Below are 27,431 nucleotides of genomic sequence, written 5' to 3'. Positions count from 1 at the left end.
GCAATATCTTGGCGGTCTACAAAGCAGACTCTTGCAGCAACCTCTTCAAATCATGCTGAATTATTGGCACTACATGAAGCTAGTCGGGAATGCGTGTGGCTAAGATCTTTGGTCCATCATATTCGGGAATCATGTGGTCTTTTAGTCAATAAAGGAAGCCCTATTATTTTATTTGAAGATAATGAAGCATGCATCACTCAGACTCGAGAAGGTTACATTAAAGGAGATCGAACAAAGCACATTGATCCAAAGTTCTTCTTCACCCATGAACTTCAGCAACGGGGTGAAATTGATGTTTGTCAGATTCGATCATGTGAAAATCCAGCAGATTTGTTCATTAAAGCACTTCCTACATCTTCCTTCGAGAAAATGGTACACAAGATTGGAATGCGTAAACTTCGGGAGATATTGAAATGAGGGGGAGATATGATATTTCTTTACATTATATTATGTACAACACATGTACTCTTTTTCCTTCACTAGGATTTTTTCCCACAGGGTTTTTCCTAGTAAAGGTTTTAATGAGGCATGTTGTTCGTATTAGTCATTCAAGGGGGAGTGTTATGTACAAATTATTTGTGAATGACTTTTGCTTAGCCCAACTTTTCAAGTTCACAACCTTTTGCCTTTCCAAGCTTTAGATCTTCCAAACCTTTGGCTTTTCATCATCTTGTAACCTATGATTAGATAGCCTATATAAAGGCTTGGTTTGTACATTGTTTACACACATGAATAAGATGAAGATTATCCTCTCCAAAGTTTCTCTCTAGTTTCTAGTATATATATTATATAAATATAACAAATTTTGCATTATTCCATTTATGCTACAATATAATCTTTCATGCAACATTTGTTATAAAACATTCATAGCCTCTTACATGTTTACATATTTACAATAGATTAGATAAATTTGTTAGAATATTTAAAAGATAAATATAAAAGTTGTAATTTTTTTTAAAAAAATTTTGTGAAATTTAATATATAATGTTCTTACATGCCACATTTATTTATCAAAAATACAAGTTGTGTGACTAATATCAATGATCATGTGATGTCATAAAATCTTCGCATGACGTTTATACAACTTAATTAGAAACTATACTAATGTGACGCCCCCAGATCCGCATCCCGCAGATCTGGTCTGTCACTAAACATCTAGCTCAAAACAACACTTGCATTACATTTTAATGTTATACAAACCAACTCTCGCCCCACAAGTCCAGGGTCGATCGTCACAACACTACTACCAAGTCTAACTTTATTACATAATAGCAAGTCTGATTACAGACTATTATAATAACTATGGTTGGTACCACCAAACAGCGTTGCCTAGCAGCTTCAGCTCAAGTGATGTGCCTTTTCCTTTTCCTTGCCAAAACCCGTTTCCGGGCGATTCTCTTGAGTTGTGCCATACTTACTCTTTACTGCTCAAAAGGAATAAAGTAGATACAAGAATGAGCAACTAATTGCTCAGCAAGTCCACATAGCACAACACAACAATTAATAGGATATGCATATAAAGCATAGAAGACAATTAAAGTAACAAAACAGTTACCATCAAATGACACACAATTTCAAGAAAAGAAAATGCTGGTCTTCCACCCCTCGGTAACACTACATGGCTCGATCAGCACCATTTCGTGAATACCGTTCTCCTGTGTAATCCTAGTGGTCTGATCGTAACCACTGAAGACACACCAACACTCTCTTTGCTAGCATCAGGGTTTAACACTGGAACCCTACTATCTGCCTTACCAGATAGTCAATTTCAACTCTACCACGAATTTAATAAATTCGTGTTGACCAGCTTGAACAGATTCCTCCGAATACAAGAAAATTTTCCCAAACAAACACTTCGCAATCATCACTACTCATCTCTATCAAAGAAGTGCGAACAATGCACCTTTTTGTCATAACAAATATTACCCGAAGGTAGAACCGAAAGATAATTACAAGAACTCGATTCCAAAGAATAAGATGATCTCCAAAAGAAGTAAATTGAGATCATCACTGTAATGTATTCACATCAAGTTTCGAAGATTCAAAATAATAATGTTATAGGATCAGCTCATTCCCGAATAATGGGAGAGCTCGAATTATAGAAAATAGTAGGTGAACGATATCTCTAAAGCCTTCAAAATGGAACGGATAATGGTATGAAATGTAATATTTCAACAATTAACACTTTTCACAAAATTATAAAATAGGCACGAAAAAAAAACTTCACGTCAAGACAGGGATAGTGAACTTGCCTGACGTCCTTAGCCGGGAATATTTACGACATTTAATATACAATTGGCTCCGTCTTTTTCCAGATATATACATTCTAAGCCACATAAAATAAGAATTTAGTAATCTCTTTATAAAGCAAATAATAATTTATACAATTTATTATATAATAAATACAGTCTCCTAATCATGAGTCATTTAATTAATTTATTACTACTTCTCAAAGGTTCTCACTTCTTCCTTTGTACATATTGTAACCAATAAAATATCTTAAAGACGGATAATAATCGATTCCTTTTTATTAATCAAACAATTAATTATCCGCTTGACTATTAATATGTACTCTTATCATGTTATTACTAATCATTCACCAATTTATCAAATAATAAACTCAGAAAATTCTAGTTTCTATTATAAATATCTCACCCAAGTTATTATTCGAGTATTAGTAATTAAATTATTCCTTCAATCCCCAAAATTTAATGAAGTGATAAACTAATTATGGAATATTCTCTAAATTCTCAAATTACTATTAGCTCAAAATTTTGTATTTAAACAAATCTTATTTTATGCTTAACAATTCTTGCACTATTCCTGAATTTAATAATATCTTTACTCCTCCTTTGGTATTTAACAACCTCAACTTCAGTATTTATTCCAAATTTTCTCATTAAATGATTTCCAAATATATTTATTTTAAATAAGTCTCAGCTGGTGAAATGTCCGAATTACCCCCAACAACATCTCTCTTACTCACCTCTTCCTCCCTCATCTACTATCTGGCCACCACTGTCGCCGGCCGGATTCGTTTCCGGCGGCTCCTTCACTAACCATTCCTTCTTCTTCAATCTCTCTATGTCTCTCGTTCTCTCTCTCTCTGCACAGTACCCCCGTCGTCCTTCCATCCTCGCCACCGGGGTGGCTTCGTCCACCAGCACACACACGACATACCTCCCTGCAGCCACACACTCACTACACATGTTCTCTCCCTCATCTCCCTTCGTTACAATCACAATCCCACCACAAACCTTGATTTTAATTAGTTACAATCAGTCGAAACAAAGCCCCAAGTTATGACTAGAAAGCCTAACCCTAATTAATATAAATTTGGGTGAAATACAAAATCCCACACGAATTAAACCGATGCTGCCATGTTCTTATGCTTAAAGTTGTTCATTTGTTTATATAAAACTAGCAGTAAAAAGTAGTAGAGGAAAGGTTCACATTGGTAGGGTATCTTTATTAAAAGCATTAAAACTCAAATTCATCTTAAACAAGGAAAGATGAACTAAGGTTTTAATTACCTTGCTAATTAAATCTTTTGAACTCCAAAATCTCCTCCCCGCTTTTACTCCTGATCTCCTAGCTGCTCCTCACCAACTTCCTATTTTAGGTGTATCAAAGAAAATGAAAGTAGATTCCTTGCTTTTTATAGCAATTACTAATCACCATTAATCTCTTAATGACTATATTAATCAACTGCTAATTACCCAATTACTTGGGCAATACTCTCAGAACTTGGGCAGTACGCATAATACTTGGGCACCACACATCGGTCTTGGCCTCGAGTCCCGAGGTGCTAAAAATATATATGTATTTTGTTGGCTCGTTTATTCCCGAATATTTCGGTCCCGGCTCATTTAACGCTACTTATTTAGAAGATTTAAATATATTATCCAAGATTATATAGATAATAACATAATTAACTAAATAATTATTATAATATTTTCCTAAATATTTTGAAATTTATTAAATGATTATAACTGAATATTTACTCTAATTAACCCGTAATATTTATTAATTCCCAGTCGTAACATAAAATTTTATGACTACTAAACAACTCCATATTAGCGAACTGCCAATTCGCCCGTTGGATGCTGTGAGGCGTTTGCTCCATCTCCGATACTTATCGTCATGTAACATATATATTCTAGTTTTTAATGGTACTTAACTAAATTTAATTCGCTAGCCAGCACTGAATTATAATCTAAATTTGTATAATCCTCAAATATTTTATGTACCAATATTTTTATTAAATAATAAAAATTCACAAATTTATTTAAATAGAAATTTTACATGCATAAAATTAAATAATTAATTTATGCACGTACTTGAAAATTTGCGGTTGTTACATTCTTCCCTTCTTTAAAGGATTCCGACCTCGGAATCATGATTTGTGCTGAACAACCTTGTATAGCTCTTTCTCATTGCATCTCCTAATTCCCACGTAATTTCTTCTATTGTCTGATTTCGCCGTATTACTTTAACTAATTTGACTTTCTTGTGTCTGAGTCCTTGAAATTTTGTATCTACTATCTTTACTGGTTTCTCCTCGTAAGTCAAATCGGACTGGATATTTATTGGCTCAGGATTCAAAACATGGTGATTATCAGTTTTGTAGGCTTTTAATAGAGATGTATGAAATATGTCGTAAATATGTTGTAGATCTGGGGGTAAAGCTGGTTGATAAGAAACATTTCCCACCTTCTTCAAAATTTCAAGTGGTCCTATATATCTTAGATTCAATTTACTTCTCTTTCCGAATTTAACCATTCCTTTCCAAGGTGATACTTTTAAAAGTACTTTTTCTCTACATCAAATGCTTTCTCTTTTTCTTTCTAAATACGCATATTTCTTTGAGCTGCAACTAATGTCTTTCATATCTTTTTAATCGATTGCATGGTGTGTTGAACTAACTCTGGTCCTAGTATTTTCTAATCTCCAACTTCATCCCAACAAAGTGGTCATCTATATTTTCCATCATATAATGCCTCATAAGGTGTCATCCCAATCTAGAATAATAAAATAAATATTATTATAATCAAACTCTACTAAAGGTAAGTGATCATCTTAACTTCCCTTAAAATTCATAGATCAGGCTCTTAACATATCTTCTATAGTCTGAATCATTCTTTCACTCTGTCCATTAGTCTGGGGGTGATACGTAGTACTTAGGTTAAGCTTAGTCCCGAAACATATGTGAAACGCTTGCCCAAAATTTTTGACATAAATCTTGCATTTCTATTCGAAACAATTGATACTAGCACTCCATGCTTAGACACAACTTCATTCATAATACATCTTTACAAATCTGTCAAGGGTCTCTTTCTTACTAATAGGAGGAAAATGCGCAGATTTCGTCAATCTATCCACAATTACCCAAATAGTATCATGATTGGCTCGAGTCTTTGGTAATCCAACTATAAAATCCATGGTGATGGGTTCTTATTTCCATTCTGGGATCTCTAATGGTTGCAATAATCCACTAGGCCTCTGGGGTTTTTTTTTTTTTTTTTTGACAAGTCAGACATTTACTTACCCACTCAGCGATTTCTCTTTTCATGTTAGGCCACCAATAATTCTTCTTTAAATTTTGGTACATCTTGGTGCTTCCTGGGTGAATAGGATATCTTGATTCATGTGCTTCACTTAGAATATCTCTTTTAAGATCTGTCATGTTAGGAATCCAAATCCTGTTTGCAAATCTCCTAATTCCTTTATCATCCTTTACACTTAAAAACACTCATCTCCTGACAATTCAGAACACTTTTCCTCAATCATATATTCTTGACTCTTCTTGATTCGTTCTAACAAATCTGGTTGTATTATCATCTCAAAATCATCCCATCCTTAGGATCTGAACCCTTAACCTCTAAATTTAACTTTTCCAGCTCTCTAATCAACTCTTTTGGTAAAGACATCACATTGATTCTTTCTTTTCCACTTAAAGCATCAGCAACTAAATTGGCTTCTCCTGAGTGATAGTTAATCGTACAATCATACTCCTTGATCAACTTTAACCATCTTCTTTGTCTCATATTCAGTTCCTTCTGAGTAAACAGATACTTTAAACTTTTATGATCCGTAAATATCTCATGCTTCTCACCATACAAGTATTTGTCATCAAATCTTTAAAGCAAACACTATAGCAGCTAATTCTAGGTCATCGGTAGGATATCTCAATTTGTAGTCCTTAAGTTGCCTAGAAGCGCATGTTATCACTTTTTCATGTTGTCCAGACGCGTCACTATAAATCACAAAATTTCATATCTCGTCAGGTAGGGTCGGCATAGGAGCCGTTGTTAGTCGCTTCTTTATTCCTGAAAACTCTCCCCGCACTTAGGGGTCCATTCATACTTCTCTTCTTTTCCAGTCAACTTGGTCAAAGGAATCACAATCTTAGAGAAATCTTTTACAAATCTTTTATAATATCCTGCTAAACCAAGAAAACTTCTCACTTTGGTTGGGGTTCTTAGTCTTTCCCAATTTGATATTGCCTCAATCCTCATGGGTCTATCAATATTTATTTCTTAGAAACTATATGCCCTAAACTGTATTTGCTTTATCAAAATTTCGAAAATTTTGCATATCATTTTTCTTTCCTCAAAATTTCCAAGTTATCCTAAGATATATGCTCTTCTTTCGTCTTAGAATAAATCAAAATATCATTTATAAATAATAATGAACTTCATCCAAATATTTCTTAAATACTCTATTCATAATATCTATAAAAGTTCCACGGCATTAGTCAATCCAAATGACATCGTTAAGAACTCATAATGTCCATATCAGGTTCTAAAAGCCGTCTTAGGTACATTCTCAAACCCGATTCTTTAGCTGATGGTATACAGATCTCAAGTCAATCTTAAAAAGTAAGATGCTCTCTTTAACTGATTAAACAAATCATCAACCCTAGGTAAAGGGTCGACTTATTTAACTCTTGATAATCGATGTAACAATTCCTCAAACTCGAGGGTCTGAATTTGATGTCTCCATACAAGACCTTCTTGAAACATCTTTAAAAGAAAACTATATTTTGAAAAGAACAAAATCAAAGAATTTGAAATCTGAGCATTTTGAAGAGAACTCAAAAGAAATAAGAATTATAAAACTTTCATGGATATATAGGAGTCTTTCAAAGTGGTAATCACCGATCAATGATTTTTCAAAATAGCTTTCATTTGAATTAAAAAGGATGATTGGGAGCCCAATACAATCAAATGAACTAAGTGTTGCGTGTCTAAATTAAGACACTACTAAAGGTTGTTAACCTTCTTGTAATTACAACACACACAAGTGATGGCGTCCCATCCAACTCCTATCACACAGATAGGTATACCTTGTGTCCCCTATAATTAGGGTTGTTCATCCCAATCAGATTGAAGAAATAACAAGGAAGATTTATTCCAAATATTTGCTTTTGAATCGTTATTTCACCATTTGGACAACCTTGATCTACCATAATTATTTCTCAACATACTTCTTCCAAGGAATGCGAGCAATGCATCCTTTAATCACAATTCAAGGATTTTCAGTGGATAAAATATGAGACGATCTCTTAGAATTATTAGATTGAGATCATCATTGTGGTGTATATTTATTCCAGTTCTCGAATATTAAATCATGAATCACAAAAGATTTTGTAACATCAAAGAAATATTGATTATTAGAAGTAGTCGCTTCCGAACAAAGGAAGGACTCAAGATACAGAATAAACTTCTCAGTTTTCAAAATGAGATTTAATATCAACTTGAGCTGAAATAGTGTGAAACGTAATATTATTCATAAATAGCGTATTCTACAGATTTTCTACTCAGGCAACGGGGATCTCCCTTGAAACGCGTTCGCGGTTTGCGATCTTCTAAACCTTTGATTTCCTTCTATTTCACCTATATTCTCTGCTCGCGGCATCTTTTATTCCACAAAAGGTTTCCTCACACCATGAGTCCAACGTTTCTTTTCTATATTTTGATTGTTTTGTAGGGGTTTTCGTTTCCTATCGACAATCTCTCTGTTAAACAACTCATTGCTTGCCTCAACTATACAAGTTTTGTGCACTTACGTTGCATAGCTAGCAATCTTGAGAACAGTAACCCTACTTTGAATCCAGGGCTTTAAGCCCGGCTATAAACGTTTAGCTTTCTTTTCGTCCGTATTTACTCGATGTGGAATAAATTTCAAAAGTTCGAACTTAGCTTCATGTTCAGCTACTAACATAATCTCTTGCTTAGGTTCTAGAAATTTGAGCTCTATTTAATTCTCTAAGTGTTTAAGAACATACCTCTCTAGGAATAACTTTGTAAACCTAAACCAGGATATCACACTAGACTCTTCTAGAAATCTCTTAGCTTCCCATCAATAATTAGCCTCTCCATTAAGCATATAAGCATCAAAGAAAATTTTCTTATCCTCCTCTACATTAACCATTTCAAAATTCTTCTTTATTTCTCTTAGCCATATCTTGGCCTCAACGGGCTCTACTGTCCTTTTAAACTCTTGTGGTGGAAAAAAATTTGAAAGACTTGAATGAAAAGATACGTTTAGTAAGTTGACTCGGAAAACTTCTTTCAGGATTGTTTTGAAAATTCCGGGTATGTTGTCAAGTAATTGAACAAAATTGGGTCTGGGTTGAAATCCAGCTTAAGCATTTGGTATTGATTCATCAACAGGGTTCTCATTCAGGTTTGAATCCATCTTAATCTATAGGAGTAGACAAAACAGTTTAATATGTTTTTAAAGAAAATCCACTGGTACAACAAGGTGAAATTTGTAAAATACTAGTACAAAACTTTGAAAATAGGTTGCATATTTTGTTTGAAAAGACAAGTTGTACCAAAGGTGCATATTTTTTTTTTTTGAAAAAAAACTTTTAGCAACTTTAAAGATTGCACCTTTTCTTTTGAAAACTCTAAACCTTTAGCAATTTGAACATTTCCCTTTTTTTTTTTTAAACCTCTAAAAACTTTTAAAAGGTTGAATACATACACACATTAGAATTTCACATGGGATTATTGATGTATTAGATGCAAGATAGGTTGACAGAAATGAAACAGGTCGAAAGTGGTTGACAAGTGCAAGAAGCATCGAAAGGGTATAGACAAAGAAAGAGACAACAATATGTCAAAAATATTAATCATCCTTCCCAAAGTGGTCATAATATCCGAAATTTTTAGGGTACAAGTCATTATATAGAAGTATATCTGATCTGGTCACCATCTTACTACATCAAATCTAATCTGGACATTACTATAAAAAAAATCACTTATATACATCTCTACCGCTAGAATCATCTACTGATCGAAACTGTAGCATCTGTATCTAAAGTGAAAAGAAGTGCACGATCCTCTATACAGTGCCTCTATATCCTCTATACTTCATGTGTTATCTCTCAAAAGTTAAACAGCAAATCTATTAACCAAATATCTCTGAGCTGGTGGAGGGTATTGCACTGATATCCGTATAGAGTCTTTCAAATACAGAAACAGAAATTTGATATACAATCTCCATACCAACCTCTCGGGTCAGAAAACTTGAACCCGTAGAACAAACATAGGATCATAAGATCCTGGAATCACAAATATAGAGTCATAGGCAGACTCTTTCTCAACAACTAGTACTGATGGACCAAAGACATATAATCAAAAAGTGGCACAGAGTCGCCACCTGATGGTACAGAAACTGGTGTAGAGAAAGATCCACTAATCTGACAATGAGTGGTATGAGGTGCAGAAATTGAAATAGTGGATATGTAAATGGTACACAATTTCCTAACATGGTAGTAACAAGGGGTGTAACTCGAACTCGAGGTTCAGATATGGTGTAAACACAGGTGTGACTACTCAAAGATGTTATAAAAGCATTTTCAATCAAAGAGGGCATGGTAGTCCCAAAATTACAAAGATCATAAGTATGTGTGGTAACAGGGCTACATGGAAAAGGTGTAGGCTCAAAATGTCAAAGCGAGTCAAAAATGAAAGGTTTCCCCTCCCAATATTGGTGGAGGAACAGTAGAAGTGGTAACCGAAAAGTAAGTGGTCAAAGTAGGAATAGAAGTCAACTCAGGTAAAGATGGAAAAATGTCCACCCCATCACTCTTATTGAACTCAGAAGATTCTCTATCCTCGATCTCCTCAAATACTAAGTTAATGATCTTAGGTGTTGGTGGTTCTAATATCCGTATAGAAGAATTCTCAAACTCGATATCTATCATCTCAATCTCCATTAATAGATCAGAATCAGTCGTAACCTGACATCTACATAACAAACACCATTACTAATAGTTACTATTACGATTGCTCATACCTATAAACGTTTATATTTGTAGGGTATACTAACCCTTTGCTATAAGTTTATTTGGTACATATGTTCTCAAACATATGGAGATAGGTTCTTCTAGTATACCTATCTTAATCTTCGTGTCATTCTCGCTCGTTATATTCCTAGGGTTTCTCGAATCCTAAGGATATAACCTGGCTCTGATACCAAACTTGTGACGCCCCCAGATCCGCATCCCGCAGATCTGGTCTGTCACTAAACATCTAGCTCAAAACAACACTTGCATTACATTTTAATGTTATACAAACCAACTCTCGCCCCACAAGTCCAGGGTCGATCGTCACAACACTACTACCAAGTCTAACTTTATTACATAATAGCAAGTCTGATTACAGACTATTATAATAACTATGGTTGGTACCACCAAACAGCGTTGCCTAGCAGCTTCAGCTCAAGTGATGTGCCTTTTCCTTTTCCTTGCCAAAACCCGTTTCCGGGCGATTCTCTTGAGTTGTGCCATACTTACTCTTTACTGCTCAAAAGGAATAAAGTAGATACAAGAATGAGCAACTAATTGCTCAGCAAGTCCACATAGCACAACACAACAATTAATAGGATATGCATATAAAGCATAGAAGACAATTAAAGTAACAAAACAGTTACCATCAAATGACACACAATTTCAAGAAAAGAAAATGCTGGTCTTCCACCCCTCGGTAACACTACATGGCTCGATCAGCACCATTTCGTGAATACCGTTCTCCTGTGTAATCCTAGTGGTCTGATCGTAACCACTGAAGACACACCAACACTCTCTTTGCTAGCATCAGGGTTTAACACTGGAACCCTACTATCTGCCTTACCAGATAGTCAATTTCAACTCTACCACGAATTTAATAAATTCGTGTTGACCAGCTTGAACAGATTCCTCCGAATACAAGAAAATTTTCCCAAACAAACACTTCGCAATCATCACTACTCATCTCTATCAAAGAAGTGCGAACAATGCACCTTTTTGTCATAACAAATATTACCCGAAGGTAGAACCGAAAGATAATTACAAGAACTCGATTCCAAAGAATAAGATGATCTCCAAAAGAAGTAAATTGAGATCATCACTGTAATGTATTCACATCAAGTTTCGAAGATTCAAAATAATAATGTTATAGGATCAGCTCATTCCCGAATAATGGGAGAGCTCGAATTATAGAAAATAGTAGGTGAACGATATCTCTAAAGCCTTCAAAATGGAACGGATAATGGTATGAAATGTAATATTTCAACAATTAACACTTTTCACAAAATTATAAAATAGGCACGAAAAAAAAACTTCACGTCAAGACAGGGATAGTGAACTTGCCTGACGTCCTTAGCCGGGAATATTTACGACATTTAATATACAATTGGCTCCGTCTTTTTCCAGATATATACATTCTAAGCCACATAAAATAAGAATTTAGTAATCTCTTTATAAAGCAAATAATAATTTATACAATTTATTATATAATAAATACAGTCTCCTAATCATGAGTCATTTAATTAATTTATTACTACTTCTCAAAGGTTCTCACTTCTTCCTTTGTACATATTGTAACCAATAAAATATCTTAAAGACGGATAATAATCGATTCCTTTTTATTAATCAAACAATTAATTATCCGCTTGACTATTAATATGTACTCTTATCATGTTATTACTAATCATTCACCAATTTATCAAATAATAAACTCAGAAAATTCTAGTTTCTATTATAAATATCTCACCCAAGTTATTATTCGAGTATTAGTAATTAAATTATTCCTTCAATCCCCAAAATTTAATGAAGTGATAAACTAATTATGGAATATTCTCTAAATTCTCAAATTACTATTAGCTCAAAATTTTGTATTTAAACAAATCTTATTTTATGCTTAACAATTCTTGCACTATTCCTGAATTTAATAATATCTTTACTCCTCCTTTGGTATTTAACAACCTCAACTTCAGTATTTATTCCAAATTTTCTCATTAAATGATTTCCAAATATATTTATTTTAAATAAGTCTCAGCTGGTGAAATGTCCGAATTACCCCCAACAACATCTCTCTTACTCACCTCTTCCTCCCTCATCTACTATCTGGCCACCACTGTCGCCGGCCGGATTCGTTTCCGGCGGCTCCTTCACTAACCATTCCTTCTTCTTCAATCTCTCTATGTCTCTCGTTCTCTCTCTCTCTGCACAGTACCCCCGTCGTCCTTCCATCCTCGCCACCGGGGTGGCTTCGTCCACCAGCACACACACGACATACCTCCCTGCAGCCACACACTCACTACACATGTTCTCTCCCTCATCTCCCTTCGTTACAATCACAATCCCACCACAAACCTTGATTTTAATTAGTTACAATCAGCAATCGAAACAAAGCCCCAAGTTATGACTAGAAAGCCTAACCCTAATTAATATAAATTTGGGTGAAATACAAAATCCCACACGAATTAAACCGATGCTGCCATGTTCTTATGCTTAAAGTTGTTCATTTGTTTATATAAAACTAGCAGTAAAAAGTAGTAGAGGAAAGGTTCACATTGGTAGGGTATCTTTATTAAAAGCATTAAAACTCAAATTCATCTTAAACAAGGAAAGATGAACTAAGGTTTTAATTACCTTGCTAATTAAATCTTTTGAACTCCAAAATCTCCTCCCCGCTTTTACTCCTGATCTCCTAGCTGCTCCTCACCAACTTCCTATTTTAGGTGTATCAAAGAAAATGAAAGTAGATTCCTTGCTTTTTATAGCAATTACTAATCACCATTAATCTCTTAATGACTATATTAATCAACTGCTAATTACCCAATTACTTGGGCAATACTCTCAGAACTTGGGCAGTACGCATAATACTTGGGCACCACACATCGGTCTTGGCCTCGAGTCCCGAGGTGCTAAAAATATATATGTATTTTGTTGGCTCGTTTATTCCCGAATATTTCGGTCCCGGCTCATTTAACGCTACTTATTTAGAAGATTTAAATATATTATCCAAGATTATATAGATAATAACATAATTAACTAAATAATTATTATAATATTTTCCTAAATATTTTGAAATTTATTAAATGATTATAACTGAATATTTACTCTAATTAACCCGTAATATTTATTAATTCCCAGTCGTAACATAAAATTTTATGACTACTAAACAACTCCATATTAGCGAACTGCCAATTCGCCCGTTGGATGCTGTGAGGCGTTTGCTCCATCTCCGATACTTATCGTCATGTAACATATATATTCTAGTTTTTAATGGTACTTAACTAAATTTAATTCGCTAGCCAGCACTGAATTATAATCTAAATTTGTATAATCCTCAAATATTTTATGTACCAATATTTTTATTAAATAATAAAAATTCACAAATTTATTTAAATAGAAATTTTACATGCATAAAATTAAATAATTAATTTATGCACGTACTTGAAAATTTGCGGTTGTTACAACTAACAAATATTGTAAAAACAATTATAGGAAATATTAAAATAAAACATACTTAGTATATCAAAAAAATTTGTAAATAAAACACATACATATAGTGGCACTCTAGAGAGGGCTCCTTAAGTAGTTATATAGCACACCCCAATCTCAACCGTTGATTTATTTAAAAAAAATGTAACGCTTGATTAAAGTTATATTAATTCCTTATAAAAACAGTTACAGCTCACATACTTTTGCCACCTATACACACACGTTATACACACAACCAAGATTCCGATACCCACTGTAGATATTCACAGATTCGAAACGCGAAGTTAAAAGACAAGCTTGATATAAGAAATCGAGCTTCGTTGAAGAGCAAATCGAAGGTTTGGAACACAAAATCAAAGAAATCAGAAGCAAATCAAGCTTCCATTTTAGTTTGATATATTAGGGCTTTAAATTAGAACATCTTGTTTTATATTTGTAACATAATTAGTTCATTTTGTTTGTTTCAGGTGATTTAGAAGAACATTAACAACTTACAAGGTGCTCCGGAGAATTGGTCAGCAAAACTAATTGTTCTACATTTTATGTTCTACAATATAATATTAAGCTTTAGCGAAATTCGAAACACGCATGTTCAACAATAGAAGAAATTTTGCTTATATTGTAAATTATATTATAATGGAGTTTATACATTCATACAGTAGAATAAATTCATTATTTATACAACAGAGCATGTTTGCAGCTGCAGTAGAGTATATTACAAGTTTGTAAAAATAATATGTTAATATTTAATGTATATAGTCATAATAAAAAGTATATATATATATAACTGATAAAATTAAATATTAATAATATTAACAAATAATATTAAATACAATAAAAAGTGAAAACCATAATTGTAAAATAAAAATACGGTTGGCCGTTTTAATCTATAAATTTGGGTTAATTATCAAACTCATCACTGAAATCGACAAAACATATCAACTTCATCACTGATCTCCACAGTGTCTCAAGTGGCTTATTAAAGTCGCTTACCGGTATCAAACTCATCACTGCCGTTAACTTTTAAATTAAAACTAATAGAAGTATGGACGGAATGACAGTTGAGCTGTTGACGTGGTACGCTAATAAAAAGACCGTGGAAAAACAAACGAAATAATAAAAACGTAATAGAAAGAAAGAAGAAAACAAAAACAGAAAAACATACGTCAATACACACACCACATACACTCTGCTTGCTTCATACTAGAGAAGTGATCGGGATTGTAAAAATTTAAAAATATTTTTTTTTGCCAACAATAATATTCACATAAATAAAATTTATTAAAAGAGAAAACATTTCAAAATTATTTAAAAATAATTAGAGTTAATTGCATTTGGCACCCCTTTGGTTTCAGCATATTGCACATTGCACCTAATAGTTTTGGAATAAACACTTTACAACCCTTTAGTTTTAACCCATAGACACTTTGCACCCTTTCCGTTATCTTCTGCCGTTACCGTTAACTTTTGCAAGGGCATTTTGGTGTTATTTTACACTAACTATAAGAAAGATTGTAGAAGGGGGGGTTGAATACAATCTTTTACAAGTTTAAAGATTCAAGAACAATACACTTAAAACACAGCAAATAGAAAAACACCAAGTATTAAAAATACGGGTGGATTGAATGATCCACCCGTGAGATTTTATATAGAAGAATCAGTTGAAACATGATCCAGTCTTCATCAGTTGAATAGTTAAATCTCATCAGTTGAATATCCTTCACTTAGATAAAATTACATGGCATTGGATATTTACAATTAGCCATCCTATTCTACCCATCCGTTGATAATTCCCAAAGATAAGAAATATAAAAATTACAACTGAAATTTGATAAAGATACTAAGTAAGACATGTTACAAGATGTTTATGTTATCATCAAAAATTATTGATTCCTAACAATCTCCCCCAATTTATGACTGGAGAAGATGCAGACATAAATTCTACACTTGATGATAACAAAACATAAATAAAATAAAATGTAGAAATTAAATACAAGAGTTGGAAAAGTTTACAAATGATTATGCTCCTCTAGACTGAGCAGTTTCTTGTTCCTAGAAGATCTTCTTCTTCTGGACTTAAGTTTTTCTTCAAGAATGTCAATCTGTTTCTGAAAAATCCTGTAGAACCATTCTTCATCACTGTCTTCCCTGTTGAGCTTGGATTGGAGAGTCTTCAGAGTATTCAAGCTAGCAACCTTGAGTTGATCTTTAGGTCTGAAAAATCTCCTAACACCTTGACTATCCCTAAACTCCATGATTGGAGTAGGTTCATGATGAACTTTCTTTCCAGTGTAGGGGATTTTCAGCCTTCTTTCCAGACTAGCATCTGAGGACCATTCCTTCCTGATTTCAAGGATTCTCTTTAATATCATTTGCTTTGCAGGTGGTGTAAATCCTCCTGTCCTCTTCATGGAAGCATATATCTTTGTCAAAGAGCTGAATCCTTCAGAATTTAGGACTCTGTGAAGAGGCCAAGTGACATCACCCTTGCTTTTGTAAGAGAACACCAATCTTTCAGGAAGCTTGGAAGTTGCTTCTATTCCTCTCACTTCTTGAAGATCATCCAGCTCCAGCTCCAACTCAGAATTTTTTTCAATATTGGCAATGACAAGATAGTCATCTGGATTTTCAGGTTCTTTTGGAGGTTTAGGAGGGTTAGCCATTTTCTTAGCCATAGACTTTACTTTCTTCTTTGGCTTGGAAGTTTCTTGAACAAGAAAAGCTGGAATTGGAATGTCTTCCAAGTCAATTGGCTCCTCCTTTGGCATTATTGGCTCATCATGGAAGTTGACATCTGGATGTACCACTGTGGTGTCCTTGATTGGAGAAGAAGGCTTTGAGATAGGTACAGACTTTTCAGGCACTTCTTCTCTTCTCTTGGCTGCCTCAGGCATCTTTGATCTAGACTTGACCCTCTTTTTCTTTGGAGAAGATTCAAGAGTCAATCTTTTCTCACTTTGAAGCTCAGCTGCCAACTCCTCTTCTAGCTCAATTGCATACCTTTCATCAACCTCTATTTCTTGATTCAAGGAGAGTTGAGATTCATACTCCTTTCTTTCACAGTCTCTGGCCACCTCTTCAGCTTTTGCAAATGACTAGTGAGGATGGCCAGTTCCAATAAATAGCTTTTGGCCTTCTCTGTAGATGATGGCAAAATGAGATTTTAGGGCCACATCTGTAGAATCTTTGTAGCTCTTAATTTCTTGGCCCAAAAGCTTGTACTCATTCTTGTCAGGCCTGGCTAGTGGAAAGTAGATTGAGCTTGAATCTTTTCCAGGCCTGGAGTACCCACAGTTGTTTGGAAATAAGATGGCCTTGAACTCATTCACAATTGATGGCTCACCTTTTTCCTTCTTAGAGGGGATGACAATTTCAGGTGTGATCACCCTGAGAATTGTAGTTGTTGTGGGAAAAGAAGTTGGAACTGCAGATGTAGATTGAGAATTTGAAGTTGCAGAAGCAGCCTTCTTATCTAGCAGAGCCAATCTCTTTTCAATTGTATCCAATGCTGCAAGCCTTTCAAGCCTCTTTTGCTCCTTTGCAGTATGAAAAGGAGGAGGAATTCTGCTCACCAACTCAGCAGGAGAAGGTAAGGATTCTTTCTCCCCCTTTTTGTTAGCATCAAGTGAAGCACTAGGAAGAGAGATGCCAGATGCCAATAGAAGATGTTGGAGAAGACCAGTTTGCACCCTTTGGTGTTGGAGCATCTCTTCCATTCTGGAATTTAAAACTTGGACATTCTCTTCCAGAGCATCCACTTTCTTTTCTAGCTGAGCTTGTTTCTTGTCAGAGGCAGAAATGGCTGTTTGGACTTGAGTGGAAAACTTCTCATCAATCTTTTTGGATAAGTCTGATTTGACAGATGTGATGAGAGAGTTTAGATGCTCAGCTTCCTTCTGGAAATGGAGAGACTGGTACTTATGCAGTCTTAAATTTTCAAGAGCTTGACTGGCAAAAGTAGCAGTAATGGATGGAGAAGAAGAAGAGCTTCCAGCTTGAGGGTGAAGTAGAGATGTAGCTTGTCTTTGCAACTCAAGACTAACTGCAGTTGCATTTGCAGATTGTATGGAGAGCCAAAATGGAAGAGAGGTTGTAGGCTCTTCACCAAGAGAATCCTCAAGAGCATCATTGAGGTCTTCATCACTGTCATCATAGTGAAAATCATCTCCAGCATTGGCAGGCAGAGCTGCAAGTGCCTCCTTTGCTCTTATCATAGATGATGAAGTGTGAATCAGATTTAGGCTCCTCTCAGCTGCTTAATTATCCATCCTTGCAAAAGCTTGGACAAAAGACATCCCATGAGTAAAAGTCTCAGGGTCTAGTGGCACACTATCCAACATGGATCTGTATTCTGCTTGATAAGCTTGCTCACTAAACCCTTCATTGACACCTGCATATCTCTCAATTTCTCTCTGTTCTTGCATCAAGGGCTCCCCTTGGCTCACCTCACAGCTCACCTCTCCCTCACTTATCCTTACTAAAGGATCACTCATTATCTCTCCTTTTTCCTGGCCAGAAGAAGTTGCCAGACTCTCCACACCCTCTCCTTTTGCCAGCACCCAAGGCTGCCTCTCCACTCCAGTGCTCACATCACTCAATCCTAATAGTGTTTGTGCTACCATGTGATCAACTGCTGTAGAAAGAGGTAAAGTAAGTGAAGTAGCAGCAGTTGTCAACTGATGAGAGACATCAGTTGAAACATGAGTAGTGGAGACATTCAACTGATGAGAGCTGTTAAGCACATCAGTTGAAGGGCAAACACTATTCAACTGATGAAGGAGATCAGTTGAAGATAATGAAGAAATGGGCTTAGAAGCTGTGACAGTTGAGTCTGTGGTGATTGATTTTGCATGCAAATCCACAGAACACATTGTCACAGTAGAATAAATTTGATGAGATTGATCCAACAAATCATCAAAATGATGATGATCAATCTCAGAAGGGGGCTTCTCCAAGAAATCTAAAGATGGAGAATTTACAAGTGTGGTGTGGATTAATTCCACATCCACAGAGGAGGTTGGAGATTGTGTTTGAGTGGTAGATATGGTAAGATCATGTATATGTGCAATGGGTTGAGAAGAAGAAGGGGGCTGTGACTCCACATTTATTGGAGTCACATCAAGCTGACTTTGAGATACAGGCATAAAATCCTGTGTGTGTGCAGTGTGCTTTACCTTTTCACTTCTTTGCTTCTTTCTCCCATAGGCCTTGATAGGTGAAGAAGTGGTGTCCCTCCCCCTCTTTAGTTGTGTCCCTGGATGGGGACTATTTTCAATAACATCCTTTTGGGAGGATGCTGCTAGGGATGAGCTTGAATCCATTTTAAGCTCTGCAGTCTTTTGGGAGACTGCAGAGTGGCTTGGCAGGGCATCACTTTTCTCTCCAGCCTTATCCTTAGGGCTTCTTTGATTTTCACCCTTTCCATCCCCTTCACTTTCTCCAATCACACTCCCCTCAGGTTTTTGTTTCTTGGATTTTACAACAGATGCCTTTTGGGAGGCACCTGAGGTTGGTGGAGTAGACTTGGATTTAGAGGGTTGTGCCACTTGTGTGGACTGTTGATGGGCCTCTTCAACAGCCCTGATGGCAGAAAGTAAAGAAGATGAGGGTTGAGAAAGAGTAGTAGGATAGCCATGTACCTCTTTTTCTTTTCCAGGCTCCATGATTGGCAGGTAAATCACCTCCAAGGAGGGGTAGAGATTCATCCCTAAGAGGTCTTTAAAGACTCTCTTCTCCTGCACAAAGCTTGGAAGCTTGGCTTCCTGATTAGTGATAACTAACTTTTCATCAAGATGATTAGCTAGCATCATGAGAAACCTAACATAATATATGTTCTTAGGTCTATCAGTTTTATCACCTAGTTTCTCCCCAATTTCTTGGATCATCAAACCACCAAAATTAAAGTATTCATTTGTCAAGAACATATAAAGCATTTGTAAAATTTGAGAAGTAATAGCATTAAAATTACTAATTTTACCAGAGAATGACTTAACAAAAGCATCACAAAGATAACTCCATTCTCTCCTAAGACCCCTCCTCTCAATTTTACCTAAAGCATCAATTGGTAAAACATAGTTCATGGCATAAAGCAAGTTAATCAACTGAACATCACTAGGTAATGAAGAGACAGTATCCTCAGGAATGCTAAAACATGCTTTCATGACATCAGAATTAACAGTATGCATATTATTTTTAAGAGAGAAAGTTAAAGTTTCATCCTCACTATTCAACTCAGCTGAAGTCCACATCTCTTCCACGACTTCATGATAAATTGTGGGAGTTGAGAGCATGGCGTGGGAGAGTTGGCTGACTTTGATAAACTCCATCATTCTGTGAAACTCCTTCTCTTTCACAGCTTTTGTGTCCACAAAGGAAGCAAAATTGTTCTTCTCATAAATAAACCCAGTTGGTGAAGTGTATTTCTTCATTGGCGCCATTGCAGTTTGCAGAAAAAGCTTGAAGAAAATGTGAACTTGTGTTTGCACAGAGAGAGAGAGTAGAGGGTTTGTGAATTCGAAAGAGTAAGATGAAAAGGAATGAAAATAAATTAAAACACTTAAATACTTTCTCAGAAAATTGCTGTGATTGGTTGAGAAATTACCGTTGAGAAGAAATAACTCTTATTTAACTCTACAAAAATTACACACACGATCGTGTGTATAAAGCAGGTGAGAGATAAAAGTAATTTCAACGGCTCAGATCTGATAATATTTTCAACGGATGAAATAAGCTCCTCTTTAAACTTCCTATTCAACTGATGATGATCAGTTGAAAGTGCATTCAACTAGTGTCATCAGTTGAATGAAAAACAAGACAGGAGCGCATTTGTTTCAGACATCAGTTGAAACAATTTCACTATTTCATCAGTTGAAATATTACACAATTTATCCAGAATTATAACTAACTTAATTTTGATAAATTAAAATCAGTTAAATTCTGGCTGCCAAATTACAGAAAAATTCACTATAAATTAGGAGAAATTTAACATACCTAATTTACTTACCAACCTTGTGAATGTGGATTCATCAAGAGGTTTTGTGAAAATATCTGCAATTTGTTCTTCACTTGGAACAAAATGCATTTCAACAGTGCCAGCCATCACATGTTCTCTTATGAAGTGATATTTGATGTCAATATGCTTGGTTTTTGAGTGTTGTACTGGATTTTCAGTTATAGCAATAGCACTGGTGTTGTCACAGAATATTGGGATTTTAGAGAGATTTAATCCATAATCAAGTAATTGATTTCTCATCCACAATATTTGTGCACAACAACTTCCAGCTGCAATGTATTCAGCCTCAGCTGTAGAGGTAGATACAGAATGTTTCTTTTTGCTAAACCAAGAAATCAACCTATCTCCAAGAAATTGACATGTTCATGTTGTGCTTTTTCTATCAATTTTGCATCCTGCAAAATCAGCATCTGAATATCCAATTAGATCGTCTTTAGGGTACCAAATGCCAAGATTTGGTGTTCCCTTAAGATATTTGAATATTCTTTTTATAGCAATAAGATGTGATTCTTTAGGATCAGATTGAAATCTAGCACAGAGACATGTAGAAAACATAATATCTGGTCTACTAGCTGTCAGATATAAAAGTGAGCCAACCATGCCTCTATAATTAGAGATGTCCACAGATTTCTCATTAGGACTTAACTCCAATTTAGTAGCAGTTGGCATAGGAGTCTTAGCTTTTTTGGAATCCATTAAATCAAACTTTTTAAGTAAATCATAGATATACTTAGTTTGATTTATGAATATGCCTTCCTTTACTTGTTTAACTTGTAAACCAAGAAAGTAGGTGAGCTCTCCCATCATGCTCATTTCATACTGACTCTGCATTAAATTAGCAAACTTTTTGCAAAGTCTTTCATCTGTAGAACCAAAAATTATATCATCTACATAGATTTGAACCAGAATAAAGGCACCATTTACATTTCTGTAAAATAGTGTTTTATCCACAGTTCCTCAGGAAAAATGATTATCCAACAAGAATTGAGATAAAGTGTCATACCATGCCCTTGGTGCTTGCTTTAGTCCATTAAGTGCTTTTAATAAAAAGTAAACATACTCTGGAAATTCTGGATCTTCAAAACCAGGAGGCTGACTGACATATACCTCTTCTTCCAGTTCACCATTTAGAAAAGCACTTTTGACATCCATTTGATAAACTTTAAAGTTTGCATGAGCAGCATAGGCCAAGAAGATTCTTATTGCTTCCAATCTTGCAACTGGTGCAAATGTCTCATCAAAATCAATTCCTTCAGATTGAGAGTATCCTTTAGCAACAAGCCTTGCTTTGTTTCTGGTGACAACTCCATTCTCATCCATCTTGTTTCTGAATACCCACCTTGTGCCTACAATTGTTCTGTTTTTAGGCTTGGGTACCAGCTTCCATACATTGTTTCTCTCAAATTGATTTAATTCTTCTTGCATAGCAAGAACCCAATCAGCATCTTTGAGAGCATCTTCTATGACTTTAGGTTCATCCTGTGAAAGGAATGCACTGTACAAACACTCATCTTGAGTGGCTCTTCTTGTTTGTACAGATGCATTTGCATCTCCAATAATTAACTCAAAAGGATGATCCCTTATCCATTTTCTTTGAGGTGGGAGTGATTGCCTTGATGATGTAGCTTCATTGTTGAAGTTCAGATTTCCATGTTGAAAAGCTCCCCCTAAATTTGACATCTCATTATTTCTAGATTGATTGAAATTTTGAGACATTCTTTCAACTGATGATCCTTGAGGTGTTTCAACTGATCCCTCCAAAGTAGTTTCAACTGATGCTTCAGTTGAGTTTTCAATAGCAGTTGTTTCTTGCACCAGAGAATCATCAGTTGGAATATTAATTCCAGGATTAATTCCAACATTCTGAACAGTGTCATCACAATCATCATCACTGTCATATATATCACCTTCACCTTCATTCTCAAATCTAAGATTATCATGAAATCCTTCATCTGTCAGTCCTTGAATCTTTTTATCATCAAAAACTACATGAATTGATTCCATAACAATGTTGGTTCTCAGATTGTATACTCTAAATGATTTTCCATTAGAATATCCAACAAAAATAGCTTCATCTGCCTTGGCCTCAAATTTTCCAAGATTTTCACCTTGATTTCTTAGAACATAGCACTTGCATCCAAATACATGAAGAAAGCTAATTGTTGGCTTCTTTCCTTTGAAGAGTTGGAAAGGAGTTAGATTGTAAGGTTTGGTAATTAGAGAAATGTTTTGAGTAAAACAAGCAGTGTTCACAGCTTTAGCCCAAAAATAGGTTGGAAGTTGAGCTTCATTAATCATGGTTCTTGCAGCCTCAATGAGAGTTCTATTCCTCCTTTCAACTACACCATTTTGTTGTGGAGTTCTTGGTGCAGAGAACTCATGAATAATTCCCTTTTCTTCACAAAATTCTTTCATCACAGAGTTCTTGAATTCTGTTCCATTGTCACTTCTTATCCTTCCAACTTTGACATCTGAATTGTTGTTTAATGCCTTGATATGATTGATAATGATTTTCCCAGCTTCATCCTTAGAATGCAGGAATAAAGTCCAAGTAAATTTTGAAAAATCATCAACAATCACTAGGCAATATTTCTTCGTTGAAATGGACATTATGTTGACTGGTCCAAATAAATCCATATGCAAGAGCTGAAGGGGCTTCACAATTGATGGAAGAGATTTGCTTTTGAAAGAGCTTCTCTTTTGCTTTCCTTGCTGACAAGCTCCACACAAACCATCTTTGGAGAATTCCAGCTTTGGTATTCCTCTTACCAAATCCTTTTTGACTAACTCATTCAAAGTCTTGAAATTTAAATGGGACAACCTTTTGTGCCATAGCCAACTGTCATCCGAGCTTGCTTTGCTGAGAAGGCAAGTGGTAGATTCAGACTTTACAGAATTGAAGTCAGCTACATACACATTTCCTTTCCTTTGTTCAATTAGTACCACATTGTTGTCATCTTCTTTGGTGACAACACAGGCTGCAGGAGTGAAATTTACTTTGTATCCTTTGTCACAAAGTTGACTGATGCTAAGCAAGTTGTGCTTAAGACCAGACACCAATGCAACTTCATCAATTATGACATTTTCTTTTGCAATCAAGCCATATCCCATAGTATATCCTTTGTTGTCATCTCCAAAGGTAATGCTAGGGCCAGCTTTCTCTACAAACTTTTTGAGCAGAGAAGAATCACCAGTCATGTGCCTGTAGAATCCACTATCCAAGTACCACAAATTCTTCTTATGGTTTCCCTGCACACATTCCACAAACAGATCAAGTTGATTTTGGTACCCAAATTGCTTTGGGTCCAGATTTGTTAGTCTTAACAGCTTTTCCCTCATTCTCAACTTTTCCCTTGGATTGAAGTGGTTCAATCTTTTGTTTTGGTTGAGAGATTGGAACATCAACATTGTTCTTAAACACAGGCATTTGAGGCATGCATACATTGTTCATACCATGTAAATTTGAATGGAATTGAGGCATGTTAAAAGCATTGAAATATGGATTGAACATATATGGCATGCTAGGCTGAGAATATGAATTATGAGGCAATAAACCAGGCATCATGTTCATAGCAGATAAATTCATGTGAGAAACAGATGGCATAGGAATAGGCAATGATAGACTAGGAGCAATCACAGTTTTACAATTAGTAGATAAATGATTTACACCACCACATTTACTGTAGGTTTTCCTAGGAGCACTGGCATTGGGTGTGTAATTAGTGTGCTTGTTAACTCCTATTTTACCATTTCTATTCCCCTTCTTCTTCTTAGTCTCTTCTGATTTATGCTCACTAGCATCCAACTTCTTCTTGGTCTTATTACTGGAGTTAAGAGTGTTGTTAACACTATCACTTGTCTCAGAAGAACTATTCTCACCTTTAACAAAGTTCTTTTTAATAGGACCATATTTCTTGTTGAGCTTCTTGAGAACTTTCTTGTCAACTGGTGAGTTTTTGTTCAACTGATGACTTTCATCAGTTGAGACTTTGCTATTCAACTGATGATCATCATCAGTATTCTCATCACTTGAACTGTTCTCAGATATCTCAAGAACTTTCTTATTCCTTTTCCATTCATTTTCCACAAAGGTTTCTCTGCCTTGCATGTTGATGATATTAGTGGAAACATCTCTTCCAGATTTCCATTTGGCAATAATCTCTTGTTCCCTATCAAGCTGTTTTCTTATGATCTCTTCTCTTTTCAGAACAACCAAGAGATCATCTTTGGCTGTTTGACACTCAATTTTCAGTTTCTCAAATTCAATAAATTGAGCTTTTAAAGCACTGTTCCCGTCACTAAGAAAGGTGTTAGCTTCCTTAATTCTACTATTTTCCTTAGTGAGAGATTTTAAAGAAACATGCAAATGATACAACTCTGTAGACATTTCATTTATGGTAGCATTGCATTCATCTTTAGTTAACTCAACTAAGTTTGTAGTGAATACCTGACTGCTGCTTCCAGTGTTCTCTTCTTGATTTGTGGAGTTGGCCATTAGAGCAAGATTGACAAACTCTTCCTCATCTTCAGAATCATCTCCAGCTGCCCAATCCTCCTTTGTAATGAATGCCCTTTCTTTTTGCTTGAGAAGTTCATAATATTTCTTTTTGTAATCCATGTGATCACTGGATCTCTTCTCAGCTTTTGGCTTTCTGCATTCATCAGCAAAGTGGCATGCATTCCCACAGTTGAAGCACTTGAATTTTGATCTGTCTACCATGCTTCTATCAGACTTGGGATTGCCTTTAAATGATTTTGCAGGATTGAAATTCTTTTTGAATTTAAGTTTGGAGAATCTTCTTGACAGAAAGGCTAGGTGCTCATCAATTCCATCACTTTCTTCACCAGAATCAGCCACATCTTTCTCTTTTCCTTTTCCCTTGCTTGATTCTGAGCTCTCTTCTTTGACCAACTTCTCAGTTTCTTCAACTTGAGACTTTCCCTTGTCCTTGACAGTATGATCAAGAGATGCAACTAGAGCCACAGATGAATGCCCTTTCTTTTGGCTTTTCTCAATCTCTTCATCTTGTTCCATTTCAAGCTCATAAGTTTTCAAAGTTCCATACAGTCTCTCAAGAGTATAGTCTTTGAATTCTTGAGTGTTTCTGAGAGAGACTGTCATAGGTTTCCATTCTTTAGGAAGAGCTCTCAAGAACTTCAAATTTGAATCCTTAATTTGATATACTCTTCCAAAGAGTTTTAGACCATTTAATAGCTTTTGAAATCTGTTAAATGTGTCACTCAAACCTTCACCAGACTTGAAATGGAATGACTCATATTGTTGAATTAACAACTGCATCTTGTTTTCTCTTACTTGCTCATTTCCTTCACAGATGGTTCTGATGGTATCCCAAACTTCTTTTGCACTTGTTCAGCTAATGACACTATCAATCATTTCTTGATCTAAACCATTAAACAGGAGGTTCATGGTTTTCTTGTCTTTGTGCACTTCCTCAGTATCCTCTTGAGAATACTCATGGATAGGTTTTGGAACCATTTTTCCTACCATATCCTCACCATCAGCTCCCATACTAGTGCAGACCTTCATTGGGACATGAGGTCCTTTCTCAATGCAGTTAACATAGCTTTCATCAATAGACAACAAGTGCAAATGCATTCTTACTTTCCAGTGAAAGTAGTTATCTTTGTCAAGAACATGAATCTTCACTCCAACATCCTTCTTTCCCATCTTTCTTTAGCAGTGTTGATCTTTTTCCCTGTTTGTTGGGAACCTGGCTCTGATACCAATTGTTATTTTACACTAACTATAAGAAAGATTGTAGAAGGAGGGGTTGAATACAATCTTTTACAAGTTTAAAGATTCAAGAACAATACACTTAAAACACAGCAAATAGAAAAACACCAAGTATTAAAAATACGGGTGGATTGATTACAATTCGCACAGCTGCTAGTTCATCACTCAAACAAGTTCTAACTCTCAGATTTTCTCTCAAGTAATTTGAACAAGTTCAACTGATGCTACTAACTTGGTTATATACTCCAAGTTTTACAAAGCTTTTAGCTAGATTACAAAATGCACTCTAATCTAAAAACAATGCTGCACATCTTTGTCTTATGCATGCTTTCTGAGATGTCTTCATCTTTGACCATCATCTTGATTTGATCCAGATTGCATTGCATGAGATAAGAATGTTTCTGCTTCTTCTTTATTTTCCTAATCAGGTTTCCATGTCCATTTTAGTGTAATTCGATCCATGTGATATCCGATCCATGTGATTTGTCAGACTTGAGCTCTAGTCGCTTTCAACTGCTCTTTGCTTCATCAGTTGAAAGTTCTGATTACTTTCAACTGCTCTTGATCTCATCAGTTGAATGTTGCGCTAGTCTCATCAGTTGAACGAATTACAAGCTTCATCAATTGAATGCTGTTCCAGTCTCATCAGTTGAATTCCTTAGCATCATTAGTTGAATACTTTGTCTTCAGTTGAATGCTTGGTTCTCATCAGTTGAAACATGATCCAGTCTTCATCAGTTGAATAGTTAAATCTCATCAGTTGAATATCCTTCACTTAGATAAAATTACATGGCATTGGATATTTACAATTAGCCATCCTATTCTACCCATCCGTTAATAATTACCAAAGATAAGAAATATAAAAATTACAACTGAAATTT

At 35.3% G+C, this 27,431-nt stretch overlaps 2 long non-coding RNA genes across 2 annotated transcripts; both read right to left on the bottom strand.

The window, feature by feature from the left end:
• Positions 1-1,158: 1,158 nt before the first annotated feature.
• LOC135148246 (uncharacterized) lies at positions 1,159-3,653 on the bottom strand. Its single transcript, XR_010286193.1, has 2 exons — positions 3,534-3,653; positions 1,159-1,424 (listed from the first exon to the last, which is right to left on the bottom strand). It is a non-coding gene; the product is annotated as an uncharacterized LOC135148246 (long non-coding RNA).
• Positions 3,654-10,550: 6,897 nt separating this feature from the next.
• Positions 10,551-13,048, bottom strand: LOC135148241 (uncharacterized). Its single transcript, XR_010286181.1, has 2 exons — positions 12,929-13,048; positions 10,551-10,816 (listed from the first exon to the last, which is right to left on the bottom strand). It is a non-coding gene; the product is annotated as an uncharacterized LOC135148241 (long non-coding RNA).
• Between the last annotated feature and the right edge of the window lie 14,383 nt (positions 13,049-27,431).

The sequence above is a fragment of the Daucus carota genome, chromosome 8, assembly GCF_001625215.2.
Source record: "Daucus carota subsp. sativus chromosome 8, DH1 v3.0, whole genome shotgun sequence".
In the NCBI taxonomy this organism is placed as follows: Eukaryota; Viridiplantae; Streptophyta; class Magnoliopsida; order Apiales; family Apiaceae; genus Daucus; species Daucus carota.
This window is presented reverse-complemented; position numbering and strand designations above follow the sequence as displayed.